Source organism: Ailuropoda melanoleuca, chromosome X (assembly GCF_002007445.2).
Source record: "Ailuropoda melanoleuca isolate Jingjing chromosome X, ASM200744v2, whole genome shotgun sequence".
NCBI classification, from domain to species: domain Eukaryota; kingdom Metazoa; phylum Chordata; class Mammalia; order Carnivora; family Ursidae; genus Ailuropoda; species Ailuropoda melanoleuca.
The window spans coordinates 101,514,742-101,537,769 of record NC_048238.1 but is presented as its reverse complement, the minus strand read 5'-3'; positions in this window follow the sequence as shown (position 1 = coordinate 101,537,769).

The following is a 23,028-nucleotide window of genomic DNA, read 5'->3' as shown; positions in this document are numbered from 1 at the left end:
CCCTTCTTTTTTTTTTTTGGTTTTTTTTTTTTTTTTTTTTTTTTTTTTTTGGTTCCTTGAGGTGTAAAGTTAGGTTGTTTATTTAAGATCTTTCTTCTTTCTTAATATGGGCATGTGCATCCCTCTTTGGTATGTTGTGTTTCCATTTTATGTTTTGAGATTTTTTTATTTCCCTTTTGATTTCTTTGACCCACTGAATGTTTATAAGTGTGTTCTATAATTTCCACATATTTGTGAATTTTCCAATTTTCTCCCATTATTGATTTCTAGTTTCATACCACTGCAGTTAGAAAAGATTCTTGATGTGATTTGTCTTCTTAAGTTGTTAAGACTTATTCTGTGACCTTATATATGACCTCTCCTGGATAATATTCCATATGCCTTTAAGAAGACAGTATTCTGCTAAGGTCGAATGCATATTCTGTATATGACCATTAGGTTCGTTTTGTCAATAGTGTTGTTCAACTCCAGTGTTTCCTTTTTGTTTTTCTGTCTGGACAGTCTATCCATTGTTGAAGATGAGGTATTGAAGACCCCTACTATTATTATATTATTGCTACTTCTCCCCTTCATATATATTTAGGTGCTCAAATATTGGGTATATATATATCTATAATTGTTATATCATCTTGATGATTTGGTCCCTTTATCATTATATAATATCCTTCTTTGTCTCCTGTTACAGTGTTTTACTAAAAGTCTATTTTGTCTCACATAAGAATAGCCACTCCAGTTCTCTTTTGGTTACTATTTGCATGGACTGTCTTCATCCAACCCTTCACTTTCAGTCTGTGTGTGTCCTTAAAGCTAACCAAGTGTAGGAAGTGTATGGATGTGTCTTCTTTTTTTAATCTATTCATGCACATTATGTCTTTTGTTGGGAAGTTTTATCTGCTTACATTTAACGTAATTACTGTTAGGTGAAGACATTGCCATTTTGTTAATTGTTGTCTAGCTGCTTTGTAATTCGTTTGTTCCTTTCTTCACCTCTTACTGTCTTCTTTTGTAATTTGATGATTTTTTTTGTTATAGTATGCTCTGATTCCTTTCTTTATTTTGTATATCTGTTACAGATTCTTTATTTGTGTTTACCATGAGGCTTAAATAAAACAAAGTATAATTATAATATTAATTTAAGCTAACAAAAACTTCAAATACATATTACAATTCTATACTTTATTTCCCCACACACACACACTTTATGTTATTGATGTCACAATTTACACCTTTTTGTATTGTGTATCCATTAACAAATTATTGTAGTTATGGTTATTTTTTAATACTTTTTTTCAACTTTTATACTAGAGTTGAAAGTGATTGATGCGCTCTCATTACATTATTAACATAGTCTGAATTCACTGTATAGTTACATTTACCAGTAAGTTTTATTATTTCATATGCTTCCATACTGTTAATTATTCTTTCATATGTTTTCATACTACTCTGCAACTGTCTCATTTCATGTAGAGGGACTTTTGAGGTTTGAAGTCTTTCCATGTCGATTTTATTTCTAACTTAATGATTATATGTAATTTCAGGAAGGTTTTTATATTTTCATATAAATAATTGACTAGGAAGTATCTCTCTTCCAACTATTCTCTGAGATGGTTGTTTCCTATTTTCCAGAGGACTGATTTCAGGAAATGAAGGGCAAATTCTCATTGATATCATGGTTTTCATAGGCAAATCACAGTGACATGGAATTCAGATAGGTACTGTCAAGGATCAGATCTCTCTCACCCAAGGACAGCAGGCTGCCTATACCTAAAACTGTGTCATAAGTAAGTACTTGGTCTCTAAGAAGCGTACCGGCAATGACAAGTATTGTCCACATAATAATATGATTGAATAGAAAAGTCTTAATATGATTGAATAGAAAAGAATCTTTAGAGGCTGCAAAGGGCATGTGGCGAGGAAAATATTTAATGTTTCATAGGAAGTGCTATGGTGTACATATATCTCCATCTTCAGTTCGCACCTTAATCAAGAAAGATGTTACTTTTCCCACTCAGAGGAGGTAAAGATATTTCTCCCATCACTGTAATGCAGCAGAAAATCTAAATAAAAGAATTAGCACTTGGCAGGATTCAGGATACTGAATGTCAGATTGGAGAGAGACAGATGAAGATTACAAACTGACACAAATAGGAGAAAAGCCATTTCCTAGTAGGCAGTAATGCAGACTGCATTTTTTAAAAGTACGTTACTCGGTGCTCATCATGGTAAGTGTACTATTACTCTTCTTTATCTATATCACCCCTCCCCCTACCTACCTCCCCCTGGCAACCACCAATTTGTTCTCTGTATTTGAGTCTGTTTTTCTGTTTGTCTCTTTTTCATTTGTTTTGTTTCTTAAATTCCACATGAGTGAAATCGTATGGTATTTGTCTTTCTCTGACTGGCTTATTTCACTTAGCATTACGCCCTCTGGGTCCATCCATGATGTTGCAAACAGCAAGAGTCCATTCTTTTTTATGGCTAAGTAATATTCCATTGTGTGTGTGTGTGTGTGTGTGTGTGTGTGTACCACCTCTTCTTTATCCATTCATCTATTGATGGACACTTGGGCTGCTTCCGTATCTTGGCTATTGTAAACAATGCTGCAATAACCATAGGAGTGCACATATCTTTTCAAGTTCATATTTTTGTTTTCTTTGGGTCAATACTCAGTAGTGGAATTACTGAATCATATGGTAATTTTATTTTAAATTTTTTGAGAAACCTCCATACTGTTTTTCACAGTGCCTACACCAATTTGTATTCCCACCAATAGTGCACAGGTGTTCCTTTTTCTCCACACCCTCACCAACACTTGTTATTTCTTGTCTTTTTGATTCAAGTCATTCTGATGGGTGTAAGGTGATATCTCATTGTGGTTTTGATTTGCATTTCCCTGATGATTAGTGATATTGAGCACCTTTTCATGTGTCTATTGCCCATCTGTATGTCTCCTTTGGAAAAATGTCTATTCATGTCCTCTGCCCAGTTATTAATCAGATTGCTTGGGTGTTTTTGGTGTTGAGTTGTATAAGTTCTTTGTATATTTTGTATATTCACCCCTTATCGATATATCATTTGCAATCTCTTTTTCCATTCAATTGGTTGACTTGTCATTTTATTGATTGTTTCCTTTACTGTGCAAAATCTTTTTATTTTGATTTAGTCTCAACAGTTTACTTTTGCTTTTGTTTCCTTTGCCTGAGGAGACATATCTAGAAAAATGTTGCTATGGCCAATGACAAATTACTGCCTATGTTTTCTTCTAGTAATTTTATGGTTTCAGGTCCCACATACAGGTCTTCAATGCATTTTGAGTTTGTTTTTGTGTATGGTGCAAGAAAGTGGTCCAGTTTCATTCTTTTGCATGTAGCTTTTGAGTTTGATGTCTGTATTATGGAGGGGTGGGGGAACTGCCTTAGCAATGCAGTGACAAACATTCTGTATCCAAAGTGAACTTTGATCAAGATAAAAATGTAAGAATTTCCTGCAAAAAGTAACATGGATCCTGAGTGAAAATAATATCCTAACAGGGAAATACATAGAAATTAATTCAATAAATATTTGTTGAGTGAATGAGGAAGAAGTGGGAATATCAAGTGCCATCCACTGTGGGAGTTGAGAAGAGTAAAAGCAAGGGAAATGAGGTGAAATGAAACAAGTAGGGTTCATTCCTGAAGTGCCTAAGAAGAGCTATTTTTTAAAAATTTATTTACATGCTGGCTGTGGCTTGATTCTCCCTTCAAAAAACCATACCCTGTGCAGGGTATATAGATTACCTGGTAACAGCATTCCATATGCCATTTTCACTTAAGTTCCCCAGGAGTATTAAAGGCATGCTTCAGCCTCAAGGTCAACTCCATTAGCCCTGATGGAAAGGATCTTGAGTAAACAAAGCAAATGAGCAAACCTTGTACATAACATCAGTCAAATCCTACTGACTATGAAGAAAGACCAATTAGCCTGTTTTCTCCATTTTTACTAGGACTTAGAGTGGGACTGGTCATCTATCCTGGGAAAGCCAATTTTAACAATATAGCCAGCCAGATTATAAATGGCTTACAATGTACTAGATGGCCTATTTTTTAAGAGATTGTTCCTAAAATTCTGTGTGAATATACTCTGTGACCACAAGATCATACTTTTAGAAAAGGCACATTGGCAAATATATGAAAAGATATATACAAGGCTATTCATTGCAGTGTTATTTATAATAGCAAAAGGCTGGGCACAACCCAAATGTCCATCAATGGGGTACTGTTTGAATAAATTATATTATTTCATGTAAGGTGAAAAATGTGCATATTGTGCTATATTTAGCTGAGAAAGTTGAGGGGGCATCTTATACCCAAAATCAAAGAAGCTTTCAAAGACTGCTGAGGCTGTGCCCAAAAAACCCAGGCGCCAACTTAAAACAGCTTCTACTGACCAAAGATAGACAAATGTGGGCATCAATCAGAATAATAATTTTGATGGATTAAAACACATAAAATATGTTTAAATCCATTGCTTCACAGTGGTATTTTTAAACTGTCATTGTTCACCTTTAGAAGATACTAGGGAACTAACTCATATGTATTGGCTTATATTTCAAAAATGAAAGTATAAACCAAAAATTCAAAAAATGTTCAAGAAAGAAAGGAATAGGATACAGGCATTTGTGGTGTAACTGTCAAGTGAGGTAAAAATATAATTAATATGTAATTCAGAATAGTGTCCCAGGGTGGGTGTTGGAGGCATATGAGATTGAGAACAGACATGCAAGAGGCTTCAAATGCACTGGTAATTTTTTATTTCTTAAATTAGATGGTGGGCATGTTTGTTTTCATTGTATTGTTGTTGGTTAAATAGTGTTTATGTATACTATATATTATATGTGTGTGCATGCATATGTGGGTCTATATATAGGCATACACAAAAGTGGTTTATATAATGGCTAGGATATCATTTGTAGAACAAACATTTGAAAAAGAAAAGAATTTGACTATAAATAAGTAAGGCACATAAAAGTAAATAATTAAATGGAGTTATTATTATACTGCAATGGAAATGCCGTTGTTCAACTTTGAAACACTGTAAAAGCGATTAATTCATCAAATTTTTTTTAGTCCCTGTGACAGGCACTGTACTATGTGATGGGTGTGTATTGACAAACAAAATACACACAGTTCCCATTCCATGGTGGGGGAGAGAAACATTGAAAAAGTCAATAACCCATAAATGTGTACGTATATACTGCAGTGAGGGTATTAGTCTAACGACCAATATTTACTGAGCAGGTTTGTGCCAGAAACTATTATAAAAGATAGACCACCATTTTTACGCAGGAGAAAACTAGTACACATCTATGTTAAGCACATCGTTGAAGGTCAAATAGCTTATAAATGGAGCAACTGTGAATCAAACCCAGGCAGTTTGACTGCACAACCCAAGCTCCTGTGCTATACTGAGTCGGAAAACACTTGAATTATCAGCAGAACGGAGGGGCTTATTTTCATTTTTATTGGTCATGGAAGGCCTCTCTGAGCACCTGACATTTATGCTCAGAAATACAGCATTAGGAAAAGCTAACTTGATCCATTGTATGTATTAAATGATCTAAGTGATAGGAAGCCTAGAGGGCAGGTGTAGGCAAAAGGAGAAAGAGTCCATAATGAGAAAGCTTTCTCCCTCAGACCCTTCACTCATTCCCTCAGGCCTCAGGGGAGCATGTGGCAGAGGGGACTGTAGTGAAATATTTGGCCAGGGCCTGGCGCCAGGGGACAAAGGACCAAAAAAGGAGTGTCAGTTACCACCTTAATTAAAGCAAGTCTCTCTACTTTGGCTTCCTCTTGGGCCACTCTGGGGTTCCAGATGAGCTGCAGGGCCTTGAGAAGCTGCTTCTCAATGCCTTTCTTTAGTGCTCCTTTGCCTCCTCACCGAGGCCTGCCCCACACTCTTCTCAGGACCAGGCCTCTGTTTAGTGCCTTGATTATTTCAAGGCAGCTACACCTGGAACAAATGGCAAGCGTCTACACCGAGCCAAAAAAAAAAAAAAAAAGAATCAACTATGAGAAGATGATTGCAACAAACTTCGAAAAATCCCTCCAGACATTACCAATTAAACAAAGCAGTCCAGGAGTGAGGTGTCATTTGGCATGACAGCCAGAAAGACTTGTCCATAGCAGTGCAATTACTATTTGACTTGGAGACAACAGGTTTTGCAAATGCCCGACGAAACAGGCTGCAGGTTAGTAAAGACCATGTTAAGAAAATGCTAGATGATTATTTTAATTAGGACAAATTTTGAAATCAGAGTTGAAGTCACACATTATTTGCAGAAAATGAATGATGGTTCTATTGTTTTCATAAGAAAAGACATTCAAGATTACTTTGACTTCAGAGGAAAATACTCTGTTGCTCTTAAACCCCACTCAGAACTAAAATTTTCAGTTGTTTTTGAGGCAGATTTTCAAGAGAATACAAAATCTGAGGATACTTTGCTTCCTGATAAGTCTGTGGACTTAACCTGAAGAACTAGACAGATAAGAAAATAGATTTGGTTAATCTGACAGCAAACTCTAAACTATGACTGGAAATGCAGAGAATAGAATTTTTAAAAGAGAAAGAAATTCAAGCTCATGTTAATATGATACATCCAGAACTCCTTTTCACATAAATATTATAAATTTTAAACCTCTGGAGAACCAAAGAAAAAATCCATTAAACGGTTCACAAGTGTGTTCATTCTTTCACTATGAGGATGATGCTGTCAAAAATAGGAAAGACGATGATAATGATTTAAGAGTTGGGGATACTAACAATAGAGTTCCCCAACATTCGTCAGGCTAAATGTATTTTAAAAATCTTCACTATCTTAAAATTCAGTGAATGGGGTTAAATATATTGGGAACAGGAAGAGCCTAATGTGGAGAAAAATAGCCCTCGCATTTGCCGCTCTACCACCCCCTCAGAGCTTTCAGCCATCCTAAGGCATGCTTTTGGTTACAGAATTGTTTTAGAAGTTGGATGTTGTGAATGGAGAACGTGTTGTTTTTAAATCCGTTTTGAAGTTGTAACACAGACAGGAGCATGTGACATGAAGATTATGAAGAAGCCATTTGCCATGAAACCTGTGAGTCCATTTTGAAAAGGAAGAAGAAACAAGAAACAAGAAAATCATCAGGGGCAAGTTTAATCCTTTTGGGAAACATTTGAAGCTTTTTTCTGAAACTTCAATAGAAAGAGTTGTTTGGGAATTGTTTTTGTTTTTGTTTTTCTTTCCCTTCACATTGCTCATTCCATGCCACATACTCTGTCAGAGCTTCCCTGAGGGTTGGTGAAAAGTATCGGAAGAAACTACAAAGACGACTTCAAAATCCAAAGCTAAAAGCCTGAAACAGAGAAACCAGGAACTTCTTATGAAATGGAAGATTACATCTTAAAACCTGATTATGCTTTTGTTTAGAACATATAAGATAAAATGTTTCATGCATCTTTCAATAAACTTTGCATTCATTTTACAGCATGTTCTTTTGACATTTTATTAATGGTATTTTTAAAATAGGTTTTTATATCCTTTAAAAACTATTTTATAGAATATTTTAGATAGTCGACACTTAGGATACTGCTCATATACATTGGAGGGTGAATGTGTTTCAAATACAGTTTGTTTCAATTGTGATGTTCCATTTATCATATGGACTATTTTGAAGAAACTCTTAAAATGTCAAATAACTCAATAACTATATTCCATTATTTACTTCAGAATTTCTAAAGTTAATTTTTTATGCACTCCTAGGTGACTGTTATAAGATTCAAATTTCTTTTTCTCTTATAGTAATCTCTTATAGTGCATTCGTCTCTAAGGGAAAAAAAGATAGCTATGTTCTGTGCAAAAGGAGTGTGTGTGTGTGTATATGTATTTATGACTTGCTATAAATATATATATGCATATGCAAAGATGTTTTTCCTTTTACCTATAAAGAACTAGGGGGAAGAAGATAAGGAGGAAGAGGGGAAGTAGGAGGAAGAAAAGGAGGAGAGAGGAGGAGAAAAAAGAGAAGAAAAGATTTTATCAATCAAAAGGGAACAGCTAAGTATATTGCATGCCTTTTATTCCATGAAATTCTTACAGTTGTTAAATATATCTAGCGATTTGCCAAAATGTTTAAAACATAATACATAGCATAAAAAGCAGAATACACAGTTGTATGCACACAATGCTTACAACTATCTAAAAAGATACACGCTTGTGGGCATTACTTAGAGGAGAATATGCAAAAAAGAAAAAAAGAAGTTGTGGAAAATGGGATTGAGAGTGGGGTTTTTTTTCCTTTTCAAAATGTGTTAGCATTTTGTTATATTGAATGTTATATTGTTTTTGCAATAAAATAAAAATAAGAGAGAAAATGGATCACTGCAGTTAATTAATCAACATGGTCATGATAAAGAACCAAAGATTTATCTGAGAATGATCTTTCAGCTAAAAAATAAATCCAGATCAGTAGGGGAAGAAAGGGATAAAGAAAGGGGGGGTAATCAGAAGGGGGAATGAAACATGAGAGACTATGGACTCTGAGAAACAAACTGAGGGCCTCAGAGGGGAGGGGATGGGGGAATGGGATAGACCGGTGATGGGTAGTAAGGAGGGCACGTATTGCATGGTGCACTGGGTGTTATACGCAACTAATGAAATCATCGAACTTTACATCGGAAACCAGGGATGTACTGTATGGTGACTAACATAATATAATAAAAAAACATTTAAAAATTTTTTAAAAATAAATAAATAAATTCCCAGTCTAGTAATTCTAAAAAATAAATAAATAAATCCCCCATTATTTATCATTTTAAGCATGGATCTTCTCACCCACACGCACAATTTAGTGGCAAGGTAAGGAGCATAAGGGAGAGAAAAGCAGTCATAAATATGGGCAAACTGTACTGAGGTAGAGAAGCTGCCAAAAGAGGCTTAAGTGTGCATCTTAGAAGGTACCAGACCGTGCAGCTGGGAAAACAACATCCGCTTCCAAGTCCCATGAAAATGCAATCAGAATAGGAAGCTAAGGTGTGCGGAATATAAAATGAAATAAATGAGCATCCTCAGTAAAGTGCCTAGACTTTCCTTTCTGTGTGCTAGTTATAAATGCATGGATCCCCCCAAATTCTTAAACACCTAAAATTAGCATTCTCTATTTTTTAGCTAACTTCTTGAACCAAGATTGGGAATGCAGCATAGAATGGAATTTTGCACCTGGGTCAAAGGGTGTATTCTTGACCAGATGCTACCCGTTGGTCATACCTGAAAAAAGGCTTTAACAGCTCTTTCTTTTCTGGCTACTACTATTCTTATCATAATTCCTCTGGCCTTGCGGGGAGAAGTGCCTCTAGAAGGAGAAAAAAGGGCTGAGATTTAGAGGCAAGTGGTTTTTCACCAGGAATACACTACAGGGTTGGAGAGAACAGGCTAATGATCTTTAGCAATGAAATTCTGTTTCGATAAGGCCAGGGCGGGTGTAGGCAACATGAAAGAATAAATAGGTCAGTTTATTGTTTTCAGCTTACCTGAGTCAGCAGCTCCTTGGCTGCTGTAACACAGGGGAATGGGAACCCTGACAGCTCGTAGGTCAGCAGAGCACATATTGTTTAAATAAAATCTATCAATGCATTGAGATATGGCTGGTCCTCAGAAACCTCTCTTTCCTACAAAAATATCAACATCTCAGCTCCCACCCCTTGGCTGCTTTACATCTCAGTGCCTGCCTTTCCCTGACTAACCACTTCTTTTCAGAGCTGCTGTACAGAATCTGTAAGCCTTCATAAAATTGCACATCGCCCTGAGCTACAAATTATTTTTTTTTAAGATTTTATTTATTTATGTGACAGAGACAGCCAGCGAGAGAGGGAACACAAGCAGGGGGAGTGGGAGAGGAAGAAGCAGGCTCACAGCGGAGGAGCCCGACGTGGGACTCGATCTGGAACGCCGGGATCACGCCCTGAGCCGAAGGCAGACGCTTAACGACTGCGCTACCCAGGCGCCCTGAGCTACAAATATTTTCTAAGCACCAATTGAAAGTAGGAAATAAAAACCGTTAAAATTGCAAGCTTCCCACTGAGCTACAGCCACTGATCTGGACTGTAACAAGGTCTGATGACTTGGGAAGAGTTGAGCAAATCTCCCGCAAGCTTATTAATGGGCAGATTAAAGCAGACTGGCAGCATCGCCCTGCTCATCCACCAGCCTTTTACTTGTGGAAGCCATTGTCCTTAGAGATTGTCTTCAGTCATTTCTGGTCTGATTACCACACTTCGGCCCCAGCTCCAGAAATAGACCTGGAATTCCCTATCAAGACGAGTTTCATGCTCCCGACTAGGGGCACTGAATCCCATCCCCAACCTCTCCCCCCAACTACACGCGTGCACACACACACACACACACACACACACATATGCACGCACCCACTGTGTCTGGACCCCAAACCCTGATGTGAAAAATCACAACTTCCAACACATTTCTAAATCTACCACAGGTCAAAGCTGTGCTGAGTTACTGACCCATTCCATCAAAACATGAACTAGGTTGTAAATCACTGTTGGGACAAAAGGAAGGGAAAGAGTAATGGACTTCATGCTAAGTGAAATAAGCCAGACTCATAAAGACAAATACCACATGATCTCACTTGTATGTCAAATCTAAAAACATCAAGCTCATAGAAGCAGAGAGTAGAATGGTAGTTGTCAGAGGCTGAGGGAAGGGGAAAGGGGGAGATGTTGGTCAAAAGGTACAAAGTTGCAGGTATAAGGTGGATGGGTTCTGGAGATCTAAAGTATTTGTAACTATAGTTAGTAATACTGTATTGTATACTTGAAATTCGCTAAGAGAGTTGGCTTTTTTTTTTTTAAAAAAAAACAACCATCTTTTTAACACTTTGGAAACACTTCTGTATAGGCATGGCAGAATGGGCAGCACATCCATTCACTAATATAACACTGTTAAGAGAGTTGAACTTAAGTGTTCTCACTACAAAAAAATCATTATGTGAGGTGATGGATATGTTCATTTGCTTGATTATAGTAATCATTTCATAGTGTATACACATATCAGAACACTACCCTTGTACCCCTTAAATATATACAATTTTATCTGTTAATTATACCTCAGTAAAAGCTGGAAAAATCGAGTACATTAGGAAGAGGGCAGTATAAAAGTAGATGCTTTTGCAGTGCAGTCTTGAAAGAGAAAGACTTCGAATGGTCAAATGGCACTCATTGATCTGTTGGTGGGGATGACACATCCAAAGACTGATGGAGGTAGTGGGAAGTTTTCATGAGTGGAACCAAGGCTCTCTCTCTGGAGAAATGAAGAGGAAGATAAAAGACAACCAGTAGGCAAACATAAGGGGTTTTTCAAGAAAGTGTCCACCAAGAGTGTAACGGGAAGTTTTCTCAAGTGCTCTCCTCTAACGACTAACATTTCCTGAACACATTGTTTCAGACACTGCTTCAATTGTCTTACGTGCCTCAATAATTAAATTATCACAACAAAGATAGGTCAGAGTATATCCCCACTGAAAGATGAGGAAACTGAAGCACAAGTGCATGTATCAGGAGTCTGCAACCTTTTTCTATAAAACCAAATTATAAATATATTTGGCATTGCAGGCCATATACCATCTCTGTCTCAACTACTAAACTCTGCCATCATAGTGTAAAAGCAGGAACAGTATGCTATGTTCCATATTCCAATAAAATTTTCTTTACCAATAAGGTGAATAAAAGCTGCAGGGCAGATTTAGCCTTAGGACCACAGTTTGTAGATCTCTGATCTGTATTTCCAGAGCCACAGGAGAACTTGGTTGGAGACACATAGCGTCAGAACACAAAACTGTCACTTGTAGATAATGGGACTTTTCACTTTCTGTCAGGCTTGTTGGCCCTGTGGGTCTGCATCCCAGGGGCAGTTTGCTTTGGTGTGCGACATGTCCAAGGCACATAACTGCAATTTATGAGAGCCAACAAGCCTCTTTGCCTCCAAAAGGAGCCATTAAGAGGTGATCTCAAACGTAACCCACATTCAGATAGAAAAGGAAGTACAGGCCTGGCATCTTTAGATATGTTTGAGACTCCTCCCCCAAATTATAAAGACAGAGCCCATCAGAATCACTCATCCTAAAACAAGTGTCATTTTGGTGGATATTTAAGGTAAGGGAAGAGAGAGAAAATTTGTATATTGTTTGTAATTCGATTTTAGGAATTTCAGCATAGACCATGTGTAAATTAATTTTCTCCTACATCCTAGGTTCTGTAGTTAAATTGAAAGAGTCCTAATCAGGAGTGTGTACTCCGAGTTGGTTAGTTAGCATCTGAGGGACCCTATTTCAGAGGTCCTCATGCCATGGGGTGCTAGTCCCAGCTTTCCGGAATACAGCTATCTAAATCTGTACCAAAGGCTTGACTAGTTGGCATGAGGATATGTGGTTGTCTAGAAAGTGTGGACCTCCTCAAGCTTCTCCTGAAGAAGACGGAACAATCTGTCAAAGCCAGCAGCTTTACACATTCAAAGTAGCACCTTAGATCTGGAACTCTAAATGAGGAATTCGGTCACCTAAGCCTATGAACATGGTAACAGACTCTGCCTTCCTAATATCCTGTCTTTGCCTCAGAGAGACTCTTTCATGCGAAGTCCTTTGACTAAGTGCCTAGGGACCCTAAGGGGACAGAGAGTAAGAACTGCTTACAGAAATAGATTGTGCAACTCTGTTTGGGCCTGCTCATTAATAAACATTTGCTCATGTACCAGAATGTGGTCTGAGACTTGCTTTCATTATAACATACCACCTGGTAGCAAGGTTAGAGGGGAGGAGATCTATAGCTCCCATGCACCTTTAATTTTCTGAAGCTACTCAGATCTACCAAGAAACCCTGGCAACTGTTTGACCAATAGATCGACTTAGGTCAGGTTTGCACAGATGCACCCATTTGTTATCTAAAGGATCTTTTGTGCAAATTGTTTTATTCAGTGCCCCGGTGGGTTCCAAAGACACAGAAAACATGAACCCTATTCTCCAGGAAATCACAGTTTAGTATTGTAGGGAAAAGAAAATGTAGTGAGCGTATTTTAATATTTTCTAAGGATTGCTATTTTCAGACTTTGCATTAGCTTTTAACTCAATTTATAAAGCATTTATCAGCCACATTGATACACATGCATTTTCACCAATCTTGTTTTACACCCGAGGAAACTGGAAAATGAAAAATTACAAATACAGCTCAACAAAAATCTGATATTTCCCTAAAGCCTTCAAATACTTATTAGTAAGGATGATTAAAGAGGTAAGTGGGAGGGCATACCGAGGATTGCAAGCAAGTTGTAGTTGAATGGCAGAATAGAGAATTAATTCAAAGAGCAAGATTCTTATCCAAATTGAGCTTGAATTCCCTACTACATAACCAATCACAAACAAAAATGTATTCAAATGCATTGAGTCAATTCTCTCCAAAGAAAATCCACTCAAGTACAGAGTGCAAGCTGTAAACATTTGAGCAGCCACAATAAATCAGTCTCCTGAGATCTTTGCACAAGTGTCAACATCTGGCTTTCATGTGGCACATATTGAAACCAGAAACTGACTACAAGATAATCATATTTGTAATTATGCTCCTGAAATAAAAGTGTAATTCAAAGGGGTTTTAATTCTGAGCCCAGTCTTGCATTTTAATCCAATCTTGTGTTATCTGGCCACACCGCAGTGACCACCAGTAATGGAGTCATAGACGCAAAGACCAGAGATCACAGAAAACGACATCTAGTCTTTGTTTTCTTTTCTTTTATACTGGCCAGAATATAGAGCACATTAACATTAAGCAGTATTCCCAGAATCCTCTGTCATCTCTTAAAATATAGCTGGGAAAGATAGTGGCATTGATTACGCAGTGACAATACTGTTGTAATTCTCCAGATCCCTTGAAACAGTGAGGAAGGTACAGTTGCCTGGCTTTGACACAGCCCTCCTATCTTAATGAAAATCAAAACTAAGCAGCTCTGCCATGATGACCATTAGGCTCAGGAAGAATCTCATGATAACCTACTCAGACTCTTCCCAAGTCTCAAAAAAGAAAGTTAATTCTCCAGCTTCACACACACACACACACACACACACACACACACACAGAGATTTCTAGCTATAGAGTCAGACTTTGGAGTTACATGATGACTTCCTGACTTCCAGTGCACACAGTAAACACAATCACAGATTTGTGTATGGGAGTCAGGATGTCCAGCTACTAGAATGCCAGTAGGTCTCAAAGTCTCATTGGCAGCTCTCCAAACCAGTCATGCCACCACATCTCCTCACTTGGGTTTTCAAGAATCCCTAGCAGTTGGAGAGCAACTGCACCAGCATCCCCTCCCTGACCCCACTTTGGGACAGGAGTCAGCTGTCTCCCCACCTGTCCCCTTATTACCTCCTGCATCCAGATTCCTAATACACACTCCCAATCCCTCCCTTCTTCTATCTCCACACACCAACGCACAGAGGCATACTCTCTTGTGATCTTATAGCTTCTGAGAAAAGCCATTCCTTCCTACAAAATTATTTGGGAACCCCTAGAATAGAATATAAAAAGATTACAGAGAAACTGTAGACACACACTTTCATAATCAACATAGAATATGTGCACTGACAGATTCAATAAAATTCTACAGGTAATTGCCAACTAAAATTCTTCAAATAATTTGGAATGGAGCTTTTGGATATGAATTTTATTTAACAGTGAATGATGAGGCTCCCAGGGGGTGAGAGGGCAGGAGCTGAATTATATTAAATACATACCTACACCCTCTCACTTAAGCAATCAAACAAGCTGAAGGGAAATGAAGACAAAGTCACAGAAAATACAAGAATAAAAAGTAAGGAATAGTAAGTATTGAGCTGACAGCTTATTCAAGTAGTAGATGGGACGTTATGGTTCAAATAATGAACCAGAAAGAGAAAACAAAGCGATCTATTAGAAAGATAGCCTTCTAGCTAATAATTTTGGTCAAAGAATATAAAAAAGCCTCCATTTAGGAATTCGGTACTCACCAATGGATAAACGGACTTTATATTTTTCATTCTGAAGTGATCACACAAGATTCTTTGTTTTGCAAAGAAGCAGTATACCATAGTCGAATGCACATGCTCTTAGAATGAAGTTCTGGGTTCCTTTATTATAAAGCAAGAGTGTTCAACCTCATTGCATATTGTAATCACCTAAGAGGTTTTAAAGCTCTAGATGTCTGGGCCCCATTGCTAGATATTCTGGCTCATTGAGAGAGGCCTGGGCATCTAGGTCTTTTTTAAACTCCCTGATTGTAATGAATGGTCATATTTGAAAACCACTGTCTTAGAGCAGTGTTTTTAAAGTGTGGTCCTTCTCCCAACAGCATCAGCATCATCTGGGAACTTGTTAGAAATGCAAATTCTCCAGCCCCACTCCAGATTCACAGATTCAGAAAGTCTGGAGGTGGAGCCCAGCAAAAGTTAAGCTGCCATAGAACAATGGTTCTCAAATTTTGATTTGCAGAAAAATAACCCGGAGATCTTGTTAAAATGCACATCTGATTCAGTAATTTTGGGGTGGGGCCTGAGATTCTGCATTTCCAACATCCTATCAGTCACTACCTAAAAATTTTGAGTATCAAGGCTATATAAAAAGGTTTGTTCTCCAATTTTGATGTCCACAAGAATAAGCAGAATGCTTTATATAATGCAAATTTTCTGGTCCACAAATGATGGAGTTAGCATATGGGAGATGAGGCCCTGGATGTTTTTTTCATCATGATAAGTGTGCTCTTTAATCCCTATCCCCTATTTCTCCATCCCCCCACCAACCTCCCCTCTGGTAACCATCAGTTTGTTCTCTATAGCTAAGAGTCTGTTTCTTTGTTTGTCTCTCTCTCTCTTTTTTTTTTCCTTTGCTCAGTTGTTTTGTTTCCTAAATTCCACCTATGAGTGAGATCCTACGGTATTTGTCTTTCTCTGACTGACTTATTTTCTCAGCATTGTACTCTCTAGCTCTATCCACATTGTTGTAAATGGCAAGATTTCATTTCATTTCAAAGAAGAGGCGATATATATATACATACACCACCTTTATCCATTCATGAATCGATGGACGCTTGCACTGCTTCCATAGTTTGGCTATTGTAAATAATCCGCAATAAGCACAGGAGTCCATGTATCCCTTTGAATTAGTGCTTTTGTATTTTGGGGGTAAATACCCAGTAGCGTGATTCCTGGATTGTAGGATAGTTCTATTTTTAATTTTTTGAGAAAGCTATGTATTTTCCTCAATGGCTGCAACAGTTTGAATTCCCACTAACAGTGCATGAGTGTTCCTTTTTCTCCACATCCTCGCCAACACCTGTTGTTTCTTGTGTTGTTGATTTTAGCCATTCTGACAGGTGTGAGGTGATATGTCATTGTAGTTTTGATTGCATTTCCCTGATGATCAGTGATGTTGAGCATCTTTTCGTGTGTCTATTAGCCATCTGTATGCCTTCTTTGGACAAATGTCTGTTCATGTCTTCTGCCCATTTTTTAATTGGATTATTTGTTTTTTGGGTATTGAGTATTATCAGTCTAACAAGAAGCTGTTGGGGAAGAAAAAACTTTCTTTACCCTTTAAATGTCTTCTAGCTGGTCTAAGGATTTAATTGACATGAGACAGATTAACAGGAGGAAAAAAAGTTTACTTGCATGCACACAGAGGCCCAATAATGAAATTGAGACCCAAAGAAATGAGGAAGGCAGGCTGTTTTTATACTTTTTAAACAAAGAAATAATAAATCTTTGAGGAATTGACAGGATAAAGAACACATGTTCAGGAGCTCCAAATAGTAAGGAATTCTAAGCAGAATTTGGACTGGGGTAGTAAATTAGTAAAAAGTAACAAGGGTTGTTTATATAGCCTTCTTGGCTCTTAATTTCCTACCTCTGGCAATAAGGATGTCTCTTTACCTCCTAGTACAGGGAAGGTAACTTTCACATGGGAGATTTACTTCCTGCTTTCTGAAGACAAAGTGGAGAGGGGTAGTTAGAATGTTCTTCTTGCACTGGGTGTTTCTGAAGTAACTTTTAATTTAAAAAATCAATATGCCAAAGTGACACATTTTTGGGTGGCCTGCCATTGGCTCCTTCAAAGCCCAGGCAATTCATATGCGGATGTTCCAAACTACACTTTGGAACATTGACTTAAAAGCAAACTTTGAGCCTTAACCTGGGAAAATCATTTAGCTTCTCAGTCCTTATTCCCCCATCCGCAGAATAAGGGTAATACTTCATACCCTAACTATCCCATAGAATTGTTGTCAAAATCAATGGAGATAACACAGATAAATTAGCCAAGTAATCCACACCAAAGATCAAACACAAAACCAGAGTTTGGGACTCAGCTAGAGTCATGAAAACATAAGAGGGGATAAGAAGTAGGAATGCCAGTATCCAATTCCTTGTGGAATGGCCCCTTGAGATTAAGAACAGCAATGTTCTAGAGCTCCTTGTGCCATAACCTGTTATCTAAACTACATCAAAAACTCAGAACCACACAGAAAGCTATGTCATCTTGATTGCACAGATGGAAGGAAAAACTCTTCTTTAAAATGCGCACACACATATACACTGATGTATTGTACTATTGATATGCTATGCTGGTTACTTTGGTGGATACTGTGGTGCTCCATCCAGATCTTTTAGAGTCCTTACTCGTTGCCAGAGGAAAGGGGGGTGGAGGGATGTGTAAAATGGGTGAAGGAGTGGGAGGGACAGGCTTCCAGTTATGGAATTAATAAGTCATGACAATAAAGAGCACAGCATAGGAAATATGGCCAGTGATATTGTAATAGCATTATATGGTGATAGATGTAGCTGACACTTGTGGTGAGCATAGCATAATGTATAGAGAAGTTGAATCACTATTTTTTACACCTGAAACTAATTGTGCAACATAGTGTGTCAATGATACTCAAATAAAAAAAAATTTTTAAAGAGTTCTTGTGAGTATCCTACAACTACTGAGAACGTCAATTGCAGATGGTTGACAACTACATCACTCATTGCTAATTGTCCCCCATCACTGCAACACATCTGCCAAATAGTAAATCAATAGCAATTCCTTGTCTTGCATGAGAAATGGTAGAGATTGGCACCATCCTCAAAGACTTAAAGAATGCGGGGGTGGTCATCTCCATCATACCCTCATTTAATTCACCAGTACAGCACCTACAAAAACTGGATGGATCATGATGAATGACAATGGGCTACACATACTTAAGCCAAGTGTTATGCCAAGCCTAGGGACTTAATTAGGAAAGCCCCCTGCTTACCATGACATTTCAACACTGTTCAGCATGGGACATTGCTTTCTCCTAACCTTTGGGATACATCCTAGCAGTAAGTTTGCACGATTCCCTGGAGTTCTTGATACAATACTAAATGCAATATTCTGGGAAAGTGCTCCCAAGTCGGTAACTCTTCCTTATCTAGTGTTATGATCCGGTCTTCTTGGTCAGGCACCTTCAAAATCTAGTTACACAGGTAAATATTCCCTCAACTCCTACTAGTACATGACGGCTAATTCTTATAACTCCTTTGAGCTATAATATCATGATCAGTATGTCTCTAGATGGATTATTCTGTGACATAAACTTACTTATCCTCCTGGTAGCCAGGGAAAAAAAGTGTGGCAAATTTTGATTGGATCCCTATTGCTCTGTGTAGAAAGGGTTCTGCAGTATCTTCTGGGACAGGAATGGTTGGGCAAAAAGTGCTAGCTCTTAATAGAGAATGATGGGTCATCTCTGCTGTTTATGAAGGTTCAGTGGAGTCTGGGGATCCAAAATATCTACAGTATACAACCATATGTACCCATCTCTTGTGTCAGAGTCCCAGGCTTTCCTAATTTCCTAATTAAGTCCCTGGGCTTGACATAACAGATATACGTAGACTGAAGATTCAATTATCTTTGAAGCTTGGTGATTCTAACTCAGCAGTTCTTCACAGGAAGCAAACTTACCCTGTAGGGTATATTTGGCAATCTCTGGAGTCAATTTTTATTGTCATGATGGGGTGGGGGTACTACTGATATCTAGTGGGTAAACACTAGGGTGCCACTCAACATTCAGACTTTTTAAATACCTGCATCATTGCAACTGCCATGGCATTTCATCCCACTAAAAAATTCTCCTCTTCCATTTGTGATTTTATTTATTTGGGTCCTTTCTCACTTCTTTTTGGTAAGTCTGGCTAGGGGTTTATCAGTTTTATTAATTCTTTCAAACAACCAGCTCCTGGTTTAGGTCTAAAGTGAGTCTCTTGTAGGGAGCATATAAATGGGCCTTTTTTTTTAATCCATTCTGATACCCTATGTTTTTTTAATGGAGCATTAAGTCCATTTACATTCACAGTAATTATTGATAGATATTAATTTAGTGCCATTTTATTACTTGTTCTGTCATTGTTTCTGGAGATTTTCTGTGTTCCTTTCTAGTCTTTGTCACTTTTGCTTTCTTTCCTACTCAAAGAGTCCCCTCTAATATTTCTTGCTGGTTTAGTGGTCACAAAGTGTTTGTCTGGGAAACTCTTTATTTCTCCTTCTATTCTGAATGACAGTCTTGCTGGATAAAGTATTCTTGGCTGCAGATTTTTGCCATTTCAGCACATTGACTATATCATGCCACTCTCTACTGGCATGCCAAGTTTCTGTGGATAAATCTGCTGCTAACCTCATTGGTCTTTCCTTGTAATTTAGGGACTTTTATCTTGTTGCTTTTAGGATTTTTTTCTTTATCACTATATTTTGCAGATTTGACTACACCATGTCTTGGTGTTGGCCTGCTTTCATTGATATTGATGGGAGTCTCTTTGCCTCTGTATTTCCTTTTCCAGATAGGGAATTTTTTAGCTATAATTTCCTCAAATAAACCTTCTGTCCCCTTTTCCCTCTTTTCTTCTTCTGGGACTCCTATGATATGAATGTTATTATGCTTTATGGAGTTACTGATTTCCCTAAGTCTACATTTGTGATCTAATATGTTTCTTTCCCTCTTCTTTTTGGCTTCATTACTTCCCATAATCTTATCTTCTATATCACTTATTCATTTCTCTGCTTCTTCCATCTTTTTTGGTCATTACACCAGTCAGTTTTGAATCTAAGTTACTACATTTTTCATATTATCCTGACTAGTTTTTAGGTCTTTTATCTCTGTGGTAATGGACTCCCTGGTGTCTTCTATTCTTTTCTAAAGCCCAGCTAGTATCCTTATGATTGTTGCCTTAAACTCTAGATCAGGCATATTACTTATAACTGGCTGTGACCTTTCCTTGTTCTTTCTTTGGGAGGAATTCTTCCATCTTGGCATTTTTCTAGGTTTCTGTCTTCTTCTGTGTGTTAGGAAAGCCTTTATGTTTCCTGCTCATGAGAGTAAGGCTTTATAAAGAGTGGTCATATACTGCCCAGGGCCTGGTGCTTCAGGAAGTGTCTCTGGTGTATGCTACATGCATGCCACTGCTGTGTTTTGGCTGCTCTGTCCCTCAGGTCAGTCCTCTGCAGAGTTTCCCCTTGCCCGCAGTGGGGAGGGGGGGCATTTGGACCTTGGCCAGAGTGTGGTGAGTTCTAACTCGGTGTGCTCTGGTCTGCTTGTTAAAAGAGACCTGATGCTCTTTCCACTAGAACTGAAGCTTTGTAGAACTCTGTGGTCAGTAGATGTGGTGGGGGGGGTTGGCTTTGTGCTGGTCTTCTGGGGGAAGGACACACTGCTCTGGTTCTCAGGCACACTTGCCAGAAAAAAGCAGCACCTGCAGAGCATGGGGGGTGGTGGCAGGAGGCTTGGTGTGGGTGGTTTAGGCCGCCACTGTTGGTGCTGTGCTGCTTACTGAATTTAGGTTATGCTGAGGGTCAGGGGAGAGAAACGGTACCAGCTCCATGCCTGAGAGGAGAGTTCATGCCTTCCTGGGAAGCCCTCCCAGAAGAGTAAGCAATCTCCCCGTGTGTGTCCCAGACATCCCTCAGATCCCTGCCTTCACCCTGTCTGTGTTCCAGCTATCTGCCACTCAGCAGCACAGTGCACCTGTGTTCTATCCCAGGAAGGCTGATTGAGTTTTAAAACTCCAACTTTAGGGACCTGGTGCAGTGCAGATACACACTGGTTCTCTGAGGGAGGGTCTTGCCACACTGGGACTAATGCAGGTTTATCCCAGAAGAGCAGCTGTACCAAAGTACAGGGGCTTGGAGTTTGGAATAAAGCACAGCAAAGAGCTGGTGTCTAGGTTAGCTGCCCTTGGTAGATGTCTCTGCTTCTATGCTGAGGAGCAGGGGAGGGGAATGGCACCTGCTGGCTCTTTTGTCCCCAGACAGGCAATGCCACCTCTCCCAGATGTGCTCCAAGAAGGGGGAGCCATCTCTCCCAGTGGGTCCCAGGGCATCCTCAGATCATGCTGTCTGCCCCCAGACTATCTGTCCACTTTCTCCACAGGAGCACTGCAGTGCCCTCAGGACTCCACACCAGCCACTCCACAGACCTCTAAAGCTCCAGTCTTTCAATCCCACTGCTTATAAAAATCCATGAAAATCAGCCCCTCTCATCTTTCTAGTCAATAGCTTTGGGAGGTGTTTTCCTTGTGCGATCTCTGTCTCCCTCTCTCTCTCTTTTTGTTTCTCCCTCTCTCTCTCTTTCTCCTTCCTCCTCTTTCTGTGACCAGGGTTCCCTCCCGTCTGTAGCACCCATAATCTGTTTCTTCCCCAAATCACATCTCCATACCTCCTACCTTCCATGATGTGGCCTCTTCTCTCCCTCTAGCTGTGCAGTTTGTTTGGTCAGTCCTCAGATCAATTTCTTGGGTATTCAGAATGATTTTATATTTATCTAATGTTCCAGGGATGGAGCAAGCCTACCGTCCTCATACTATTCCACCATCTTAGCCAAAATAATGACACTTTAAGAATCTCATGGTCTACCAACTGAGCTAGCCAGGCAGTTCAAAATAATGACACTTTAAAATAAAGAACACTGGGGTGCCTGGGTGGCACAGCGGTTAAGCGTCTGCCTTCGGCTCAGGGCGTGATCCCGGCGTTATGGGATTGAGCCCCACATCGGGCTCCTCCGCTGGGAGCCTGCTTCTTCCTCTCCCACTCCCCCTGCTTGTGTTCCCTCTCTCGCTGGCTGTCTCTATCTCTGTCGAATAAATAAATAAAATCTTTAAAAAAATAAAATAAAATAAAGAACACTAAGAGAATTTGTTGCCACCTACCTCCATTAAAAGAAATGATAAAGCAAAGTTCTTTGTGCTGAAGGGAAATGATAATAGAAGGAAACTCAGATCTTTAGGAAGAAGGAAGAAAAATGGAAATGGTAAATATATGAAAAAATAAAAATACTGGTTTTCTCCTAATTTAAAAAAATGCATAACATTGTGAAAGTAAAAATTATGACATTGTCAACTGGGGTTTATAATCTATATAGATGTAATACATATAACACTATAATAAAGGTCAGGGAAAGGAGATAAATGTTTCCATTTGGTTTCAGGGTTTCTACATTTTACTGTGAAAGTTAAGAATGTATATTGTAATTCCTAGAAGAACGACTAAAAAATATAAAGAGATATAGTGAAAAAAAGCCAATGGATAAATTAAAATGGAATTCAAAATATATTTAAATACTCCAAAAGAAAAGGGAGAACAGAGGAATAAGAACGAGAAAACAAATAATAAACAAACAAATAACAAAGTGGCAGATATAAATACAACCATATCAGTAATTACATTAAATATTAATAGACTAGCCATTCCAGTTAAAACTCAGAGATTATCAGAATGAGTGAAAAAAAACAAGACCCAATTATATGCTATTCACAGTAGACAAATGTTAAACATAAAGACAAAGATAGGCTGAATATAAATGAACCGAATAAGATACACCCATGCAAAAAGTTAGCATAAGAAGACAGAGTGGTTATATTAATAGATAAAATAGACTTTAAGAAAAGAGTATTAACAGAGCTAAAGAGTGAT